The sequence below is a fragment of the Saccopteryx bilineata genome, chromosome 1 (assembly GCF_036850765.1).
Source record: "Saccopteryx bilineata isolate mSacBil1 chromosome 1, mSacBil1_pri_phased_curated, whole genome shotgun sequence".
In the NCBI taxonomy this organism is placed as follows: Eukaryota; Metazoa; Chordata; class Mammalia; order Chiroptera; family Emballonuridae; genus Saccopteryx; species Saccopteryx bilineata.
In genome coordinates, this window is record NC_089490.1 from 248357557 (window position 1) to 248380170 (window position 22614).

The 22614-nt window shown below is 37.7% G+C and overlaps 1 long non-coding RNA gene across 1 annotated transcript in view; it reads left to right on the top strand.

Annotated features, from left to right (window-relative positions):
- Positions 1-14908, top strand: part of LOC136320357 (uncharacterized) — a 417937-nt gene extending 403029 nt beyond the window's left edge. The window contains exon 4 of the long non-coding RNA XR_010728318.1: positions 14562-14908. This is a non-coding gene — a long non-coding RNA (uncharacterized lncRNA). The remainder of the gene's footprint in view (positions 1-14561) is intronic.
- The last annotated feature ends 7706 nt before the right edge of the window (positions 14909-22614 follow it).

The following is a 22614-nucleotide window of genomic DNA, read 5'->3' on the forward strand; positions in this document are numbered from 1 at the left end:
TTAGAAATACTGACTGAGACCTAACCTGTGGTGGTGCAGTGGATAAAGCGTCGACCTGGAATGCTGAGGTTGCCAGTTCAAAACCCTGGGCCCACCGGTCAATGCTTCCTGCTCCTCCCCCTTCTCTCTCTCCCTCTCTCTCTTCTCTAAAATAAATTTTAAAAAATTAAAAAAGAAATACTGACTGAGCCCTGGCGGGATATCTCAGTTGATAGAACATCGTCCCGAAGCTCAGAGGTTGCAGTGAGATTCATGGTCAGGGCCCACACAAGAACAGATTGATATTCTTGTCTCTCTCCCAAAAATCAATGAAATAAATGTTAAAAAAAAACTTATAAAAAAAGAAACACCTATTGTTTATTCTTATAAAAATATTAAAACATATTATCATGTAAAAATATTTTCAATAGAATAAAGTTTACATACAGAAATGAAAATCACCTGTCACTCCACCACTGTTAGCAGTCTTCTGCCCAAGTCCCTAGGTGACTGTGGCTCCTTCGCTGAATCCTGACCCTGAGCTTGTCCTTTACCTTCAATATCCTGTACCTATGACTACTCAAAAGAAGAACTACAAAAGCCCGTCAATAGATGACTGGATAAAGAAGATGTGGCACATACACACTATGGAATACTACTCAGCCATAAGAAATGATGACATCGGATCATTTATAGCAAAATGGTGGGATCTTGACAACATTATACGGAGTGAAATAAGTAAATCAGAAAAAAACCAGGAACTGCATTATTCCATACGTAGATGGGACATAAAAGTGAGACCAAGAGACATTGATAAGAGTGTGGTGGTTACGGGGGGAGGGGGGAGAAGGAGAGGGAAGAGGGAGGGGGAGGGGCACAAAGAGAACTAGATAGAAGGTGACAGAGGACAATCTGACTTTGGGTGATGGGTATGTAACATAATTGAACGACAAGATAACCTGGACAGGTTATCTTTGAATATATGTATCTTGATTCACTGTTGTGACCCCATTAAAAATAAATAAATAAATAAGAAAATCAGGAAGAAAAAAAAAGAGGAACTATGGTTGCTTCTCAGCAAAGAGTGCTAGAAGTTACCTGGTGTGCGTGCAGAGTGACCCAGAGCTACTGTTGGTCTGGGCCAATGCAAGGCTATGACGGCAGTTACCTTGCCCTGGGCAAGTCTGACTCGTGGTACAGCCTGTGCTCCAGAGATCCCCGAGGCGACAAGTTGCAGACTCCTCCTGGGGCTGAGGCTTGGCTGAAACTGCTTTCTTGTTCGGCTTTTGTCTCCCAGCCCTGCCTCCTCTCCCACTCCCTCACCTGTTTCTCCTGGGAGCACTTCCTTCATAAATCACTTGCACATGAACTCTTGTCACTGGGTCTATTTCAAGGAAATTCAATCTAAGAAAGTTGCACTTAACAATATTGCTATTAAATTCTCATAGGGTCATAATCAAATCTTGAGGCCTCTGCTTTGTTAGGTAGCAACAAATTAAACTGTTTCAGAAGGGGATTAATGTCTTAGTGTTGGGTCGAGGTTCTTAGATTTTATATAAATCTGCTGTTAATGATTGCTTACTCAATGCCAATGACTTCAGTGGTCAAAACTTAAAACTCTATTCATGTCAATAAAGAATATGTTTAGGAAGAGCCAAGACCCATCAGCTTTTTTCAAATGATGTTTCCTTTGTTACTACCTACTATCCATTCCTAGAAATTTTCTCAGATAAAATTCATTTCTATCATAGCTAATTTTTAAAGCTGATTTGCTTTCCGTCTTCTCTGTCCTAGGCCCTTTAAATAATGCATTTGTCTCACTCTCCTTGTACCCTCCCTAAAACAAGAATAGCTGAGGGCACTGGACCCTGGTCATTACTTCCAAGTTCCCAATTCTGGCCCATGTTTCTTGGCGTATCCTTGCCTGGAATTTTGGCTCTCTTGACTTTGACTCTCAGGCTTCTTTGGATTGATACCACAGTTAGACACATGTCTGCAAATTGACCCTTGGCTTCTCTTCTTGAACCTAAGTGGTGCTTGGACTGTGGAACCATGGATCACAGATGCAAGCAAGAGGCACATAGACATTTCAAGGCAGCCCCTCAATCTCCAGCCAGTTAGGCCAGCCCTGTTCGGGCTTTCCTTCAGAGAGAGGGGATTGTACAGGTGCTACTGTTAACCTTACCAACTATGGTTGCTTACCTGGTGTTCCGAAGACTGAGTGTCAGGAAACGTGGACTGGTGCCTGTAGTTACAATTCTAAAACATGTTATTTTCACTTGTTCGTTTCCTGAAATCATCTCAACTATGCCTATAATCTATTTTTTTAGTTCTAATCTTAATTCTGTTCTTGATTTTAAGAGGTCTTCATCAATGAAATCAGGGCATAACACTGCCAAGTGTTATTTTTGACTCTAATATGTACTTGTAAATCTTTGGTAAAATAGGTTTAGTAATCAATTCCATGAATATTAACAAGAGAATAGCAAATGGTACCTACATTAAGGTAGTTTATATTCTACTCAAAGAATATTATATTTGGTTTATAAATCAAAAATTCACTTTTTTCCCTCTAAATCTCCAAGCTATACATACTTGATAATTGAGTGTGTGAATGAATGAGTAAATTTTTGTCAGTGATTGCTCACATTTTATTTCTCATGGAGAATTTTATTTTAGTTCCTATGCCTACATAAATTCCAATCAATAGTGAGGCTAATCTCAAATTCTTAACAAAGATTCCAGAAGCATTGGAGTTTGGGTATGAGGTGTAACTGGAGGGTAGTTTTAAGCAACATGATTACCAGAAAATAGATATTTGTTTCCAGTGAATTGTAGAGGGTTCATGAGTTTCCTCAGGGGTGGAAAACTGTACTTGTCCAGAATGTTAACCGTACAGATATGACTTATGATTTCATAGAAGAATCCAAAAGCCAAGGTTCAAAAGGACATTTGACTTCTTGCTGAATTTTTTAGATTCAGCGATACTTAACTAAAGGTCAGAGTGGAATTGTCCACCTGGGTATGGCGTGGCATCCAGTCCTGGAACCGGTCCAGATCTGACAACCCGGGCAGCACGTGCAGATCCAGGAGAACGCAGAGCTCTTCATGAGCGCTACATTACGAAACACTATGGGCCAAGGTAGGCACGCCAACTATCCTGCAAACGCTTAGGGATTATTACCGGGAAATGACTTCCCAAGTAGTGTCATGTTTTCTTTCTCGTTGAGTATGCCCACATGGCAACGTTGCAGCCATGGACTGTGCTAGGATGTCATGGTGCTAATTCTAGTCCTGGTTGAAAAACTTCCACATTGTGAGCCTCCACGTTCCTTTCGCCTTCCTGCTACCTATAATGAAGACCTCTCCTAGGTAACTTTGGAAGCCACATGCTGAAGATGGTAGAACTTTTGTCAGTCTAAGTCCCCAAATGACTCTGTAGGTGATAGATGCCCCACCAACCTATTGTCCCATCTAGTACTATAACATGATCAAGAAAAGCACTTCTGTTGTTTTGAGCCTTATACAGTGTTGAGTCTACTTGGTATAATTATGAGTCTTCTCTTATTAGTACAGATTCCCAACCCAGCCTGTTGTGGAACCCTTTTTTCTTTCAATTGAGCTTAATAAAGTGCGGTGGAATATGGCAAAGGCCTATGCTATATTGGAGCTATTGCTCTATTGTTATGGTTGAGTGCATAATGTTGCAAATGAAAAGAGAAGGACGTGCAATCTGAGGCTAATTATCTGAGATAATAAAACCAGCGGGATGGTAAAGATAGAGCTTGGAGTAGTAGAGTACATTGGGAAATTACAGCACAAACCGATATTGGAGTTCATGGAAGATCCTTCTTGTTACTGATGTGTTGGGGCAAGGTCGAGGCATTTGAGTTCTTGAATGAGCAGATGGGAAGTTGGAAATAGAAACATTCAAGTACTAATATTAATGTAACCTAAGATGTGTTGTAGATTGATGAGGCGTGTGTGTGTTGTATTATGCTAACCTATAATCAGGCCCAAAGCAGATATTCAACAAATGTTTGAATCAGTATATATAAATGGGAGCTGCGTTGATGACAACTGAAAATAATTTACCAAGAGTTCTCTAGTTAAGTAGCCCAGCACTCTGCAATAGAATCAGGCTCCTAGTAATGGTCTAGGCATATGGATCATTCTATTATTTACAGATGTAGTAAAGTGTCAAAACTTAAAGTACTCATTCAACACTTCGCCATTCAAAAACATTCATTAAGCATCTGTTCCATGTATGGCATGGTGCTCGGCACTGGATAACGGGGGAGATTAGGACAGACAGGATCTCTGAGTCCGTCTGGGGCTCATTTGCCAGTAGGAAAGTACTAAGTGAATGATGAATGTTGAAGTTTGGATGAGGGAAACAAACAGGGCTACTTAACAGAGAATATCAGGACACGAGGTAATGAGGAAGAGTCGGACATGTGAATGCTGTTCTAGACAGAGGGAACAGCAAGCATGAAAACACTGTGGCATGAAAAGGTTTGAGAAAGCCAAGGAACTTGGAAAAGGCTGGTGCACTGGAGCATGGTGTATAAATAGTGATGCTGCTGGGGTCTGATCAGTAAGACCTGACAGGTCATGGTTAGCAAGCTAAGGTTTTTTTTTTTTTTTTTTTTAAGAGTTTTACTTTAAATATAACAAGGAGAAAATGAGTTTTAAGCAGAGCAGTGAAATGATCAGAGACCCAGTGAGGTTAGCGGTTGGGAGGCTGTTGTCATAAATCAGACAGGAAGTGATGTGACTGGGTGGTGATGGTAGCGATGCAGAGAAATGGATTCGAAGACTAGAGGGAGACTCAACAGGATTTACTGTGCTGGTTGAAGGAAAGGGGAGGTCTAGGATTGCTCCAATTTCTTGTACTGTAACTGGGTGGATAGGGGCCTATTTGGGTGGATCTGGTATAGGACAGAAAATCAAGTGCTCTTTGACATGTATTTTCTGAAGTGCCTCCCTTTTATCAAAGCAAGTCTATTAAATAAGCTGCAGATCATAATGATGGTATTATCACTACAGTGCTGTCTGTTATGGAGAAGATTTAGCCTTATGGCAGCCTGTATTGTGTATTATACAGTTCCATTTAAGTTTTCTTATGCATTAAGAGAAAAGATAGATGTGATACACACACACACACACACACACACACCCCCAATTGGTTCTGTCCCTGATGAACCTTCCCTAACATACATAGCTACAAACGGTATGTTCTGAGATGCCTGTCTGTATCCCTATCCTCAGCTAACTATCCATCAAATTAATGTGTGACCAAAGATGTTGTAGCCAAGCCTCTCACTGGCATTTGAAAACCAGCTCAGCCAATTGGTTTTATGATGATAATGTAAATTAGCAGCCTGTTTCTGCAGAGATTAACATCTCAGCAGAAAAATGTAAATCCTCCTTTTGATACAATGAAATCTATTTAGTAGGCTAAAATCTATTACTTAGACCAGAAGTTCTTAAGTTTGACAGATATTAGTGCCATCTGGGGAACTTGTAAGACAACGGATAGCATGCTCCGAGCCCCAGCCCAGGTTGGTTGATCTGGACTGCAGGAGTAGGGAACTGGGGATGTGGAGTTCCATTCTGTTTCACTCATACAGAAACCCTAATGTGCAGCCTGTCTTGAGAACCCCTGATATAGACTAAAAATTGTGACATGGTAGCTGTTGAGCTGAAGCCAGCCTCCTAACCTGTCTGGCTGGGTTAGTTACCTATTTAAAACAATAATTGTCATTCAAATACAGTAGATCTGGTATTGAGTTTTGCAGTTCACTCCAGGTCCTGCTCCTCTCTGTTACCTTACTCCTGGCTGCTTTGCAATTGAACATTACCTTCTGTGTCTCTGATGGATTTTGAGTTCATGATCGTTGACTTCTAGATGTGAAGTCTTACCATCAAATGTGTGTTACAACTCAAGGTGGAGGGACTTAGAATAAGAACATGATGATTGGGAGTGCATGTGACAGCAGTTCACGAGGCACACATTCAAATCCAGGCGGGGTGGCACTAAGGAAAAGAGTGAGTCTGATTGTTCCAAAAGGCAAGACTTCAAATAGAATCTGAATGATAAATATGTTTTTTTTCCCTTTTCCAGAGCTAGGAGAACAGACAGATGATATTGTGATGGTTAAGGTCTCTTGAAATATATATGGTAATAGATTCCTCTTAATTCTTAAATATCTTAATTAGTTTGAGTGTCTTAATTTCTTATTTGATTCTTCTGTTCATGTAAGGATCTATAATCCCCCCTCAAAATATGTTTTGGTTCACTGATCTTGAACTTTGAGAGAAAGAACACTTTGAGCTTTATAGTCATGATATATTTTTTCTAAATGCTCCAGTAATAATGTTCAGAGAACTTAGGTAATTGTTTTATTTGGGCAATAATGTCATTGACATTTTATTGCTGATTTTTTTTTCTTTTTTTGGGTGAATTTTTTTTAATAGTAGCAAACTCTTTACTTAAATCTACTTTTTTGGGGATAATAGAACTATAAAAGAAGTAAAACCCATCTCTAGTTTCTGCCCATGAACTTTAAAAGAAGTAGTGAAAGAAAAAGAATTTAAAAAGAAAATCAACTTCTTTATGAGTAATGCAGACTGCATTGGACAATCATCACAGATGTTTTCTAGGCTTATGTTGGTCAGCCATAAAATTTGTTATAGATGGCTGGTATGTGACCTATTTTTGAGCTCTTCCTTTCATCTCATGAGCAATCTATTGTTGTTGTCACTGTGCTGTTTTTCATGGGAAAGTGCTCTCTATGAGGTAGAGCAGCGTTATACCATTCGCAATTGAGTATCTCCGTTCAAATGTACTGAAATAAAGGATTGCCAGGTAATTTAAAGTAACTCTTTAGCATGCTGAAATTAGTGTCTTAAAGATCTTGGTTTTCTGATGATGAAGGAGGAGGTGTTGAATGTTCCAAAACAGGGTTGTGTCAGCTATTAGTTTATTCCCCCATTTATTACATAAGTGAAGTCTGATGGGATTGTATTGCATTAAAGAATGTGTCACATCTGTTATCAAAGAGAAAATATACTTTCATTAAAAATGCATGGTTTGAAATAACTCTTATTAATGTTCAAAAGACTCAGAGGTGACATGGATAAAAAGCTTAAAAAGAGATGTAAAATCTAGGTAGTTAAAAATGTCACAACTTCTTCATTTGATCATTGTTTGCCATTTCGGCAATAAAATTTATCTGAAAACTTTATAAAATTCAAAGCTGCATTAATGATAGCTTTAGCCTAATATTATTCACAGAAGTTTTAGTCATATATAATTTCCCTGAATCAGGTTGGTATTTGTCATTAATGACATTTACCCATAGCACTGCCTTGTATTGATAAAGCAACAAATTATATTTTAATAATAGAGTTAGTAAAGATGATAGCTAGTGATTTGGTCATTATTTTTGATGATAAAAGTTTCTCAAATTTTAGAGAAACTTTTTTGACACCAAGTTCAAGGTTATCTAGCCTACAATGGATTATATCAATTGCTTAATTCCCATTTTAATCCATGGGAAGGAGCCAAATGGAATATTGTTTGTTTGGAAACAATTAAATCATCCTAAAATTTGGTGGCCTCAAGGCAGTCAAGCCCAATCAATGGCCAGAACTTTGGTTTAGTTTGCTAATGATGTCAAATAAAAGTTGTGGCTAGATACTCAATATCAGCTCCTTTCCTAGACCTAATGTTGGCAGAAATCATGTCTGTTGTAGTTCGCTTCAAACCAGAAGCACTTGGCAATTCACCGAGAGTCCATTTTGTGCTTTTGTTCAATAATCCGTACAGATTATTAATCCAATCAAAATTCTGAAACATTTTGTTTAGGCTCTTCATTCAATTAAAAATGACTTGCTCTTGTAATCAGTGTCTTCCTTGCATGCTTAAACAGCTCATGAGCATTCTCATCAAGTTCTGGGTCTTTACAATTGCCTTAGCCCTAACAGCTGTAATAACCTTCTCAAAACAAAGGAAATAAATAATTCATAAACTGAAAATAAGCCCCTGAATAATTGAGTTAATAACTCATATTTGAATAGGTATTAGGAATCAACAGACCACATTTCATTTTAAGTTCTCATAATGGTGCATAGATATCAATGTCTATTGTATGACTCAGAGGATAAGTCACAGTTATTTAAATTTAGGAGTGCAACCTTTCCAAGAAAAATATTTTCCCCCCTACTAAGATTCTCCTGAAAGTTTGGCTCTAAAACTAGTTAGGTATTTGTCTATTTACTCATGATGCATATTGATTAACAAATTCTCTGAATCTTTATTAAGATTAAAATGTATAATTGAACCATCATGATATAGTATCCTCTGTCTAGTAGTTTAAAATGTATGCAATATGTTTAGGATTAAGAAAATGATTCAAAAGTACAGTTATATATTCTATTTTTCTTTAAGCTGCAAATTATTTTTAAAGTGTATAAATAAAAACTGACCATTAAAATTCAAATTAATACATCTTTTCATCATATTGCAAATTGTTACTCAAAATTTGCTCAAAGAACTTCATTTACATAATGTAATCTACATGAGTTGTCCCTTTTCATCAAGCAGAATACTTACTCTAAAAAAAAAAAAAGACATTTGAAGAGCAAACAATTGCGGTGGTCAGCAAACTGCGACTCCCAAGCCACATGTGGCTATTTAGCCCCCTGAGTGTGGCTCTTCCACAAAATACTACGTGCAGGCGCTACCTTGATAAGGAATGTACCTATCTATATAGTTTAAGTTTAAAAAATTTGGCTCTCAAAAGAAATTTCAATCGTTGTACTGTTAATATTTGGCTCTGATGACTAATGAGTTTGCTGACCACTAGAGGGTATTTTAAAGACTACCACAGGCTATTTTCTACTATTCTATCATTCCTTACCAGAAATCAAGACTTTCCAAGAACAAGGTGTTCATAATTATAGGATATGTGTTAAGCTATAAAGAAATAAGGCTGCTATATACTTCTTTTTCATGTCTAGATTTTTCTTTATTCTTTTATTATTATTATTACTTTTATTATTATTTCCAGTCTGTGATAAAACAATATTACTAATTTGTTAGGTTTGGATGAATGAGAAGACTCTCATGGCTGACCATCAAAATGTCCTATAAAGCTTATATAAAAATATAATGCTTGTTTTTAATCCATAAAAACATTCTTCTGTTTTGTCAGAATGACAGGTTCTTCTTTTTAAATTATTTTTTTAAGTTAGTGGGTTGACATGCTTTCCCAAACTACATATTTTTCAGGTATACAACCTCCTATAACACCATCTATACCCTGTATTATGCGCCCCTGTCCCAAGAAAAGTCTCCTTCTACCTCCATACCCCCCTTGCTCTCCTCCCTCTACCTCTTCCTCCCTTTTTGCCTCTGGCTATTACAACCCGGCTGTCTGTAAATATGTTTTGGCAAATACCTTCACCTTCTTTGATCCCATCACCTCTTCCCACTCCTTTTGATAGCTGTCCATCTGTTCCCTGTGACTCTGCCTCTGTTTCTATTTTGTTCCTCAGTTTATTGTATTCATTAGATTCCACATATAAATGTGAGATCATATGGTGTTTGTTTTTCTTTGCCTGGCTTATTTCACTTAGCATAATACTCTCCAGGTCCATCAATGTTGTTTTAGGAGGTGAGTTTTCCTTCTTTTTCATAGCCACATAGTATTCCATTGAGTACCACAGCTTTTTTGGTGTATTTTTTTGTATTTTTCTGAAGTTGGAAATGGGGAGGCAGTCAGACAGACTCCCACATGCGCCCGACTGGGATCCACCCGGCATGCCCATCAGGGGACAATGTTCTGCCCATCTGGGGCGTTGCTCTGTTGCAACAAGAGCCATTCTAGTGCCTGAGGAAGAGGCCACAGAGCCATCCTCAGCACCCGGTCCAACTTTGCTCCAATGGATCCTTGGCTGCGGGAAGGGAAGAGAGAGACAGAGAGGAAGGAGAGGGGGAGGGTTGGAGAAGCAGATGGGCGCTTCTCCTGTATGCCCCAGCTGGGAATTGAACCCGGGACTCCTGCACACCAGGATAACGCTCTACCACTGAACCAACCGGCCAGGGCCACCACAGCTTTTTTATCTAGTCTTCCACTGATGAACACTTGGGCTATTTCCAGATTTTGACTATTGTAAATTTAATGCTGCAACAAACATGGGAGTGCATATCCTCTTTTAAATTAGTGTTTTGGGATTCTTAGGTTATATTCTTAGAAATGGGATAGCTGGGTTAAAAAGCAGTTCCATTTTTAATTTTCTGAGAAATCTCCATACGGTTTTCCACAGTGGCTACATGAGTCTGCATTCCCACCAGCAGTGCAGAAGGGTTCCCTTTTCTCCACATCCTCGTCAGCACTTATTATGTGTTGATTTATTGATGATAGCCATTCTGGCAGGTGTGAGGTGACATCTCACTGTGGTTTTAATTTGCATTTTTCTGATGATTAGTGACATTGCACATATTTTCATATGCCTCTTGACCATCTATATGTCCTCTTCAGAGAAGTCCTGTTCAGGCCTTTTGCCTGAGTTTTATAAGTTCTTTATAGATTTTGATTATTAACCTTTTATCACATATATTGACAAATATGTTCTCCATACAGTAAGTTGTCTTTTCATTTTGTTGATGGTTTCTTTTGCTGTGAAAAAGCTTTTAAGTTTGATATAGTCCCATTTATTATTTTTTTCCTTTATTTTGCTTGCCCAAGGAGATATATTGGCAAAAATATTGCTATAAGAGATGTCTGAGATTCTACTGCCTATGTTTTCTTTTTGGACTTCTACGGTTTCACAACTTACATTTAAGTCTTTTAACTATTTTAAGTTTATTTTTGTGTATGGTATAAGTTTCATTTGTTTTGCATGTACCTATCTAATTTTCCCAGTGCCATTTATTAAAGATACTGTCTCTACTCCATTCTATACTCTTGCCTCTTTAGTCAAACTTTAATTGACCATAAAGATGTGGGTCTATTTCAGAATTCTCTGTTCTGTTCAATTGATCTATATGCCTGTTCTTATGCCAGTACCAAGCTGTTTTGATTACAATGGCCTTGTAGTATAGCTTGGTATCAGGTAGTGTGATACCTCCCACTTTTGTTCTCCATTTTCAAGATTTTTGAGGCTATTTGGGTTCTTCTGGGAGTCAAGTAGAGAACTTCTGCATTTTTAAAATGTGGCACAGTCAAGGTTGAGGGTTAATGGATTAGATTATGGATAATTTTAAAAAGGGAAGATGTAGTGTTCCCAATTTTAGTGAAAAAGTTTATTAGCATTGAAAAATATTTTTAAAGTTACTTACAAACATTTACATTCTTATTGCAACAGATACTACTTTGTGAAACAGATTAAAGGGTAAATGAATTAAGCATTGTTGGCTCATTGAGATGTCTCACTATTCCCAGATTTCAGGAAGCAGCAAGAAGAGGGTTGAACATTGGTTTTCGCCACATATGGAGCATGATCTCCTTAGAAAATTGTATTCTTCTAGCAAGAACATTCAATAAAAATAGTCTTACATCTTTAATCACTACACAGGTTGATTCAGGAGGGTGATTTTGGCCATATGGGGTAAGGAGATTTTAACAGCATCATGTAACAACCACAGATTCATGTTACCAGGCAGAGTTTTCAGTTAACTACACTGACTACTATAACTATCCTAAGAGAGTTTGAGAGCTAGTGTGTATCCAGAAAGAACAATAGCTTAGTATACTAGGTATTTTAAACCATGACATATACTAAACATGTAAATTGGGTCTGTTAGTCTGGGTCTATTCAAGCAATAGATGATAGGAAGTTCTAATATAACTGAAATAGCCAATGTAGCATAAAGCATGTAGTCTGTGTTCAGCCGACCTGTAAAAGACAATTTGTAGGATGATTTTTCATTTGTAATTGATATAGTCTGATTAAAAGCAGCTAAGATAATGAAATCACAATAGACTTTTAGAATAAAAGGGAAAAATTAGGGAGGGGGACCATACAGCACAGTCAGAGTTAAACTGTTATAACCAATGTTCAGGAGAAGATTCTAAAGAAGAGGGTTGGTGGGAGTGGCGAGATAAACAATCCAACATAGAGGGGAGGCATCGCTTTTCAGGAGCTCTTTTGGGCTAGGCTCTTTCAGAAGGGATATATATATTTTAACTCTAGACGAGTCTGTCTACACCAATACTAGGCTTCTAACCAGGTTTAAAGGTAAAACAATTTAAAAGTCTAACATGCTCATTGGGAAAGGGTCCACTTATAATAAATGCTGTTGCTGCTGCTGGCACCAATGATGAGAAGGGAGACCAACACCATGCTCCAAGAGCTCTCACCTCTATTAAACCCTTCACTTATAGGAACTTATTTAGTCCTCAGAATAATAACATGGGGCAGGCGGCTTATCTCCATTTTATAGGTAAAGAAACTAAGGGTTTATTTCACTATTTCATTCATTCAATAAATGCGAACAAGGTGTGAGGAAACAAGAAAACATGCTGATGAGAAGTTAACTAAAAAAGAAAAGATAGTAGCACTCCTATTTACATTCTATTTTTGTCCTAAAATTGGATTGATTCAATTAATAACTGAGTACCTGTTACACACCAGGATCCACACCAACCTCCAGGTACAGTGATACTTCGGTTTTCATCGATAATCTGTCCGAAAACAATTGGCAAATTCTGAAACTGACGAAAACCGAGGCAATTATTTCCATGTGAATCAGAGTAAATCCAATTAATTTGTTCTAGACACTCTAAAATACATACTAAAAACACATTTAAAAGAAAATAAATGTAGTTTTTAATACTAAAAACAATAAGAAATTAATATAAAATGAATATAAAAGACTAATGTAAAGAATAAATGAAAGGGTTTAAGGAAACAACAGGGACAATGAGTTTTGAGCACATATGATTTTATCTTATGTGTGTTATGTACATTTTGAAACTGAACAATGCAAAATAAACACATTACAATGAATAATGTATATGCAGTAATCACTTACATGTAATTGTAGTATTAGCACTCGCAATCAATAAAAAAAAGCACAAAAACACTAAAAAGCAATGAGATTATGAAATTGTTTGGCTAGAAGTGCAGGGTGATGCTCACACAAGAAACAACGCCACACTGAGCAGGAGAACACATGGATCATCCTTTGTTTTCACAAAATTAACAGCGAGGTCATGTGGGCATACTGATGAAATTCGAGGCAACCAGTGAAAACTGAGACAAATTTTTTTGCGGAAAAAATTGACAAAACCAAAATTGACAATAACTGAAGTCAACAAAAAACAAGGTATTACTGTACATAAAAGCTGCACAACCCAGATATGCTTCCTAATATTTCTGGAATATATAATGTTATAAGGGAGTCATAAAATTTCATAAATAATATATATATTTTTACTTTTTTTAATCGCTAAATTGAAATTCAAAGAATCTGAAAAGTCACCATCCTAAGGATATCAAGGTGATACTTAATATTTAGGAACTTGTAAGTATATAATTCCGAGTGTCAGTGAATAAAATAATTCTGTTTGAGGTTTTGGTGCTGTGAATCATTATTTATTTTACTTTTAATGTAGTAATCTTTTAAGACTCCACAATGAAAACCCAAGTGTAAGACCATGCTTGCAACCCATAGCAAATACTCATCCCTAAATGACCTCCAAGTAGAGAAGGACAAAGAACAGAAAACACTTAAAAACTGTTTTAGGGTTTATCTCAAAACACACCCACATACACACATGATAGGATAGGCGAGAACATCTCTTTGAGTCTGGCAATGTTTACAAAACAAAATTATGTTTTTAAAGAGGTTTTGCTCTTATCCCCTTCAATTCTTTTTAATTTTAATTTTATTTTTTTAAGCATACATATGTGGGTTTTTTTTATCTATTGACAGAAAGAAGGAAGAAAAATTTATTTCTTCCTTTACATTAAGTAAAAATTGATGATTTCACATATGTTTACCCTTAAGTTTTTTCCCTCTAAATGTACCCTTGCCTGATAATATATAGGATACTCAGTTAAGTTTGAATTTCAGATAAACAATAATTAACTTTTGTTACCACGAGAAGTTCCTTTTTATTTGTTAAATCTGATTAACTTAAAGCAGTTTTCAAGAGCTATCTTTCCTCTACCATTTGTCAGTTTAGTCACTTTTTATTCATGTATTCAATGAATATTTATCAACTACCAATTATATGCAAAGTAGTATTCTAGCCACATTGAGGTATAGCTGATAATCAACAGAGATTTTGCTCTCATAAGGCATACATTTTTGTCAAAGGGGAGAATTCATAATACTGAACATTTTGAGAAGTTAGGTAATAAAAATATTTCTAAAACATGCTCTTCTTTTCCACACTGAACAAAATATCTGTGATTCTAAGACCTTCTTGGAATATATAGTTGATTGCCCAGTTAAAATTTGTAAATTGTTTTATCACTAAAAAACTTGAAATAGCTAATTTTACATTTTATCAATCAGCTCTGTTTTTGTTTGTTTGTTTGTTTGTTTTTGTATTTTCCTGAAGTGAGAAGCAAGGAGGCAAAGAGACAGACTTTTGCATGTGCCCGACTGGGATCCACCCGGCATGCTGACCAGGAGGCGATGCTCTGCCCATCTGGAGAGTTGCTCCATTGCAACCAGAGCCATTCTAGCACCTGAGGTGAAGGCCATGGAGCCATCCTCAGCACCCGGGTCAACTTTGCTCCAGTGGAGCCTTGGCTGCGGGAGGGGAAGACAGAGATAGAGAGGAAGGAGAAGGAGAAGGATGGAGAAGCAGATGGGTACTTCTCCTGTGTGCCCTGTCTGGGAATCGAACCCAGGACTTCCACATGCTGGGCTGATGCTACCGCTGAGTCAACTGGCCAGGGCCTCAATCAGCTCTTTAATTAGTCTTTTATTTTATTCTTCATATGATTAATGCCTGAAAAGGTAGAATAAACTCCTTGGTAAAGCAACTGGATTCTGTGAAGGAAATTTCTTTTTCTCATTCAGTTTTGTCATAACTGTTACATATAGTTAAAATGGGTGATATCCCTTGAGATATTCAAGCATAGGCTGGTTGCTGTCCTGAATGAAGTTTCAGAAATGATCACAGCAGGGGGCTTGAATGGCCTGTGAGCTTCCTTTCAGCCATGAGTCTCTGTAATACATAGAAACATCCTGTTTTGTAGGAAGAACATCTGTGCACAGAATGCCCTTGAATTCAACACCAGCAAACTTCATCAGAATAGTATCAAATTAATTACATGTTTTTTTCTAGCTTAAGTCAACATTTTCTAGTTGCTTCTCTTTATCTTTGAATCAAAACTGAACATAAAAAATTAAGTAAAACAAAACTTAAAATTAAGTAGTACTCCAACATGAATCATTTTAATTAATCCTCCCAATTTTGTGCCATAGCTACTATTGTTACCTCCATTTTACAGAAGTAGAGCTGAGATGAGAAGTTCAGCAGTTTTTCTAAATTCAGGAATTCAGTGGAGGAGGTCTGACTCCAGAGTTGCTGTCTATCAATCATCATTAGGAGGGAGGGCCTATCATCTCTCCTCATGAGTCTCCACATTAAAAGCTCATTAGTTTTCAAAATGTTTTTCCCATAAAGCTTAAATGCCACACATATGTAGTTAAATGGATTGTTGGAGAAATCTGTTGGTATATATGACCATTGAACTGAAGCCCAGCACACATTGATTTCAAATGAAAATGTAGGACATATGAAGAAAAACCGGCAAATACAATCTCAATTTTTACAGTTTATACTCACTAAGTGTCACATGTTAGAATACTCTATGATCACTCTGTCTCTCTCTGTCTCTCTCTCTCTCTCTCTCTCTCTCACACACACACACACACACACCACACACATATATACACACTCAAATCTGGGACTAGCATACACAAAGTGACCAGAGAAGCTCCAGACATAATGTATCCGTGACTCGATGACTTTATTTTACCTGGTTTGTTCTACTCATTCATTCTGGGGGACTCTGCCTCACTTATACTTGTACATGGGAGCACATCTCTACCTGTTCTGGGAAGTACTTTCATTTTGTAAGCAAGAAGTCTTCCTAAAAGATAGCCCTGGAGTGGGTGATTGGCAAACTGGGTTCTGGCCCAGGAGCTGCAGCTGATCAGTTCTGTGTCTCTCTGTGGTCACATTTCTTCACTGTTCTGGGCCTCCTTCCCCATGTGTAAAGGGAAGGGGAGGAGCTCCAGTACCTGTGAACCAGGCAACCCAGCCCTCCCTGCCACTCAATGCTCCAGTCTCATATTTACCAACTTTACCAGCATGTTCTCTAGATCCAGCTTACACACCTCTAGAGACATCCCATCCTACGTACTCTGTGAGAAAAGTTTTCCTTTATTTGAACCTAGATCTTTCTCTATGTGGTTTCCAATTTTGGTCCCATTTTTGTTCTCTTTGGTGTCCTAGAACCAGGGTACTCATTGTTTCATTTTTGAAGAGAGCTATTCTGTCTCTTGTCTCTCTTACCCTTTTCAAATCTCAACCCCAACCTCACAGCTTGAGCTATTTTAACCTTCCTTATGAAAAGATCATGACTCTTGTTCCATTGGTCACTTGTCTCTGGATTGGGTTACTTATCAATGATGTTCTTAAAGAGCAGCACCCAGAAAAAGTAACCAATAAAAACAACAGCAGCTGCATTCTAGAGCTTTCTATGTGCTGGCCACTGTTTCAAGTGTTTTATATAGCTATTATTTTGTTAATCAGTTTAGCAGCATTATGAAGTAGTACTGTTATTATCTACATGAAAACAGAGCAAGAGAGAATGAGCAGTTTGTCCAAGTACATGGCATCACTGATAATGTCATGAACTCAGGTAACCTGGGCTGCTGAGTCCATCCTGTTCACAACTGGGATAAACTGCATTTTTAAAAATTTATACTTGAAAAGTTTCTGCACTGCTCAATTGACGATGACTTCTATCTCTTTTATTCTAGACTTCTATGAGTACAGCTTTAGATAGAATTAGGTGTATCTATGTTATGTGTGTAGACTCCAATTTTGAAAACGTGATTAGTCTAGATATCACACACTATATGGAATGTAAGGATCTTAAGAATTAAAATAAGCCATGTTGGAAAATGGACATGCAAATAAGATACCAAAATATAACACTGTTAAGTAATGTTGTTAAGTAAAAAATTTATTCTAAGATTAATGTGAACACAGAGAATGAATGTAACTAATTCTATGGATGAGAATGAGAAATTCCATCATCAAAAGAGTTACATTTCAGTAGGTTCTTTAAGGATAAATAGGGGTGCATTAAATAAAACACAAAAATATTGGAAAAAATACTTTGTCTTTATTAATTATCTTTTAAAAAACATGTCGCAAGTCCAGCCAAGGATTATCACCATGTTCATTAGACAATACTTCACAGAAACAACTATTAAAATAATTAGAACAATGTTTGGTAATTTACGGTCATCTAGAACTTTTATGTTCCTCGTGGTTTCGCAAAGATTTTGTTCAGCAATCTCTAATGAGTATGAAATGTAATCTATCCAAGCACAAACATTTGAACTCATTAAGTGAAACTGTGTGCTATAAAATGGTAGTTCTACCATGCACTAGCTTCTTGTCTTTTTTACTAATTTTACTTTTTTTTTTTTTTTTCATTTTTCTGAAGCTGGAAACAGGGAGAGACAGTCAGACAGACTCCCGCATGCGCCCGACCGGGATCCACCCGGCACGCCCACCAGGGGCAACGCTCTGCCAACCAGGGGGCGATGCTCTGCCCATCCTGGGCGTCGCCATGTTGCGACCAGAGCCACTCTAGCGCCTGGGGCATAGGCCACAGAGCCATCCCCAGCGCCCGGGCCATCTTTGCTCCAATGGAGCCTTGGCTGCGGGAGGGGAAGAGAGAGACAGAGAGGGAAAGCACGGCGGAGGGGTGGAGAAGCAAATGGGCGCTTCTCCTGTGTGCCCTGGCCGGGAATTGAACCCGGGTCCTCCGCACGCTAGGCCGACGCTCTACCGCTGAGCCAACCGGCCAGGGCTTTTTTACCAATTTTAATCTCCACTTCCTTGAGCTAGAAGCTGAGGCGTTTGGTGTTCTTTCCATCATCTGTTGACAGGTTAATCTTTTTACAGAGGGTCTATTTTGTTATGTTCTTCTTAGTATAAAATATCTTTAAAAAGAAATTTTAGGTGGCTTTGCCAACCTCAGTAAATTCTAGAATTCATCAGCTTTCTAATATAGATATTATTTTTAGCAAGCCCAGACTTCTCTTATCTCTGAGTTATTTTTCTCCTTTTACTTTCTGTATTTTTTTTTTCCATTGATGCCTGTGGCTATATAGAAATCCCCGTTAGGATTATTTGAGATTATAGAGTCAGAATATCATTTTTGAAAACTACATCTTTTAGGACTGGTTTTGGATTTGAGCCATCTTTTTTTTTTTTTTTTTAGGCCTAGATCCAAGCAATCTTACCAGTATTTCTTGCTGTCTTGGAAATTTACCTTGTTGAAATCCACATTACATGTCTGACTTCCTGCCATGTTGCCTTTACTCATTTTTAGGTGTTCTGTAGCCTTTCTAATCAAACTGTGGTCCATATGCCAGCAGCATTAGCATTTCTGGGAGGTTGTAAGGAATGCAGAAGCTCTGACCCTCATGCCAGGCCAACTGAAACTGAGGGGGCATATTAAAAAAACACTCAGGTCCTTAGGAGGACATTGAATTAGAGAATTACTGTTGATGACTGGGCAAGATCCTTCCTTCAAAGCTCTTCTCGTTTCCAGCCCGCTGATCAAGTCTGTTTTAACAACGAGGCTGATAGACATCTAGTAGGGAAAAAAACGTACTCAAGGCAAATACAGAATTTATCAGATAGTTTACTTTTAGCCACATATTAATTAATTAGAGTAGACAAACATTTATGTAGAGATTACTATGTTCAGAGCATAACTCTTTACATTCATTATCTTATTCAAACTGCCTGCTATTATGGTGATATAGATACCATTATTGATACCCACTTTGCAGATGAGGAATTTGAGACCAATATCAAGATGTATTTTTTTTACGAAAATCACAAAACCCTGCAGAGCTAGGTTTCAAATGAAGCCTACGTAATTACAAAATCTGTGCTTTACATAACGATGTCGAACTGCTTTGTCCCGCAACAGAATGAGACTTTTGACAGGTTTCAGGGAGCTTGAAAGTTCCCCCCACAATTTGTTTGTCTTCCTTTCCAGGTTCACATCCTCTGATTCTTCTAAGCTGCTGCGTCTGCCACCTGTTCTTATTCCTGCCCACACCCACCTCTCATGCACTCACCGTCCCCTGTGAGAGTAATCTAAACACTCTCTCGCTCTCTGTGTGTTTTTTCAATTGTGAATTACTTGTCACAAACTTTTTCATAACATACCTGCTCACCCTGAATTCTTCTTGCTTCTGACCACTCCGATTTTTGGACTGGTCTTGATCTTTAAAGCTGCCATCTAATACTGTTTTTCTTTCAACTAAGATCCAGTTTTTCTTCCAATTACAAAACCTTTAATTTTTTAGGTAAACATTGTTCATAATATGACTAGCCCTGGACATTGACCTAGTGGCCATTTCTTGGCACATTTCAAAAATCATTCTAGTTCTTAGAGTAGAAACAAGAACTTCCTTCGGTAACTAGGCTGGCTATAGAACATTTGCTAACTTTTTAACCATATTCTTTCTCTTCTTTTCCTTTCACTGAGATTTTTTTTTCTCGCTATTATAAGACTTGAAGAGTTCTACACGAGTTTACTTCTTCATGACAAGTAGTGTGCATCAACATCTTCTTCCAATATCTTACTAGAACCAAGTACAACTTTTTGTTGTTATAATTATGATTTCAAAAACAAATCTGGCCATGGTCGGTTGGCTCAGTGGACAGAGCGTCACCTTGGTGTGTGGATGTCCCAGGTTCGATTCCCAGTCAGGGCACACAAGAAAAGTGACCATCTGCTTCTCTCCCTCTTTCTCTCTTGCAGCCAGTGGCTCGATTGGTTTGAGTATCAGCCTCTGGCACTGAGGATGGCTCGGATGGTTTCAGCATGTCAGCTTCAGGCACTGAAGATAGCTCAGTACTCGAGCATTAGCCCCAGATGAGGGTGCCAGGTGGATTCCAGTCAGGGCACACGCAGGAGTCTGTCTCATTATCTCCCCTCCTCTCACTTAAAATAAAACAAAACAAAAACCACAAACAAACAAACAAACAAAAAAACAAATCTTGATTTGCTACCTGGAATTAAACTCTAAATGTTGTTGTTACTCTGGGCTTTGAATACACAGTAGAATTCTTGACCCTCTCTTTAGTTGTTTTAACTACAAATTCTTTTTATCTGTGCCAATTACATAACTCATTTTATTGTAATGGCAGATGTCCTTCATTATATCTTATTTTATTGTTTTATCTGATAATGTTCTACTACACCTTAGACTTTGATTTTATAGTTAATATAAACCTGGCAGGCTTCTAGATGATTCTGTGTAATATACTCTATAGCCAGGTGTTCATTAATCTGTCAGAATAATCTCTGGTGCAGTGACCAGGTCCTGTCCTATACCTCTATTTATTTAGCTAACCACTATTTTTTCAATCTTCTTTCTATCTACAAAATCCCCAACTCTTCTAGTGTGGGAGCTGAGATAAGACCATCTGTCAATAAACTGTTTACTTTCCTGCGTGGAACTGATTCCATTTATATCTTGTAACCCTATTCAACATTAGCAGCATGCAGAGGCGAGCCAAGAATTCATTCATTTATTGTTCATCTCCAAACTACATTTATTGACAGATCTTTGTTCCGGGTACAGTATTAGTTAGCAAATCAGTAAATCCCCATGGACTCCACACTGAGAGGATGCCATTCACTTTAGGAAGAGAGACTAGCTACTGCTTGTCCCTGTAAATTACATAAATGGCTCTCTCCATTCTCCTATTCCTCCTTTGTACATCCATTTCTTCATATCTTGACTCTAGATGACCCTGCTCTCTTTTCAAACATATACGGCATACTGCTTTCTTTCCAGGAATTATACATCTCTTTCCAGAGGATCCCACTGGTGAATCAAGTTTCCTTTTCCTACCTTTCTTCTTTTGTGTAATATTCTCCCATTGGACTTGATCTGGTTGGATACCCCTCTACCCATCCAAGACCACTTTCCTTTCTGTTGCCTGCTTAGGTTTTTTCTGTTATCTGGGAAGTCATTTTCTCTTTTCATCAATGTAGCAAAGGTGAAAAATCTATTAACTTTTATCTTTAATTTCATCAATTTAAATTTAATTTTTTTGATTTGCCGATACCAATACAATTTTTTATTACCTCTAGCAAGAAGACTAGTAGTGTCTTTATACCAAATTACCCCTCTCCTCCACTCCTAGGAAAGTTATATGAGCAAATGAGTGGAGTGTGGAGGTCTGAGTGCCTTCTATCCTTCTGAACTTCTTGTGTGAATTTGATCTTACCTACTACTAGTATGATAGCTTTTAAATGATCAAATATTAAATGCAGTCAGCAAATAGAGTTGGTTAGTTAATTTTAAAAAATACTATTTTTTCCTCTTGTTTTATTCTTCCGACTTTGCTGGTACCTGTTGCATGAGTTCTTCATTGACTTGTAACTGTCCTTTCAGCTAGTGAGTGTTACTTTGTAGTGTACGGTGCCTGTTGGTGTACCATTTAAGCTACTGTAGTTGAAAATTGCATATTTCCAATTTAGGACTGATACTTTAAATTGAATGTCACAAGGCACAGAAGATGCCATGGAGCATGTTAAGATCAACAAATACTTCTCCCGTGACCAGTTCACTGTAACATTTTATTTCAAAAGAGGAAAATAACATCTTATAAAACCTGAAATAGCCCAGGCTGGATAGGTTGGTTGGATAGAATATCATTGGGAAACAGAGAGGCTGCCGGTTCAATCCCCAGTCAGGGCACATATAGGAACAGCTGTTCCTGTCTCTTTCCTGTTCTCTTCCTTTCTCTCTCTAAAATCAATGAAATAAATATTTTTAAAAAACCACCCTGAAATAAGCTTACCAATGCATCAAGTAAACTAAAAAAAATGTATATGCATTTCTAGTGAAACATTGATTCTTCTCTTTCTTTCATAATGGCCTTCCCGATGTGTAGGCTTTGATGTCCTTTAAGTTGTGTGCTCTGCATACAATCTGAGGTTAGGTGATAGCCCCGGACCATTCGTCTGCATCAGCTGAGATGACCTTGTGCTGTTCACAAAGGCTAAGCCTGGTGCACACACTGCTTCTGCAGGATCCATGCAGTTCATAAAACTCCAGCTCCAAAATCCCCCTCAGACACAGTTCTCTTCTTATATGAAAGGAAATAGAAATTACAAAATACCTACATTTAAATAAAATTAAGAATGTAACACCAACTGGAGGTTGCGAAAGGCCTTTTTTTTTCATCAGTTGTGGTTTCAAAAAACTGAACTGAATTGGGAGTTCTCTGAATCTTTCATAACTTAATTTAAAATATTCTTTCTTTTCAATTAAGTAAATTTCTTATGCTGCGTAAGGAGATGTTGAGAATGGAAAATTCT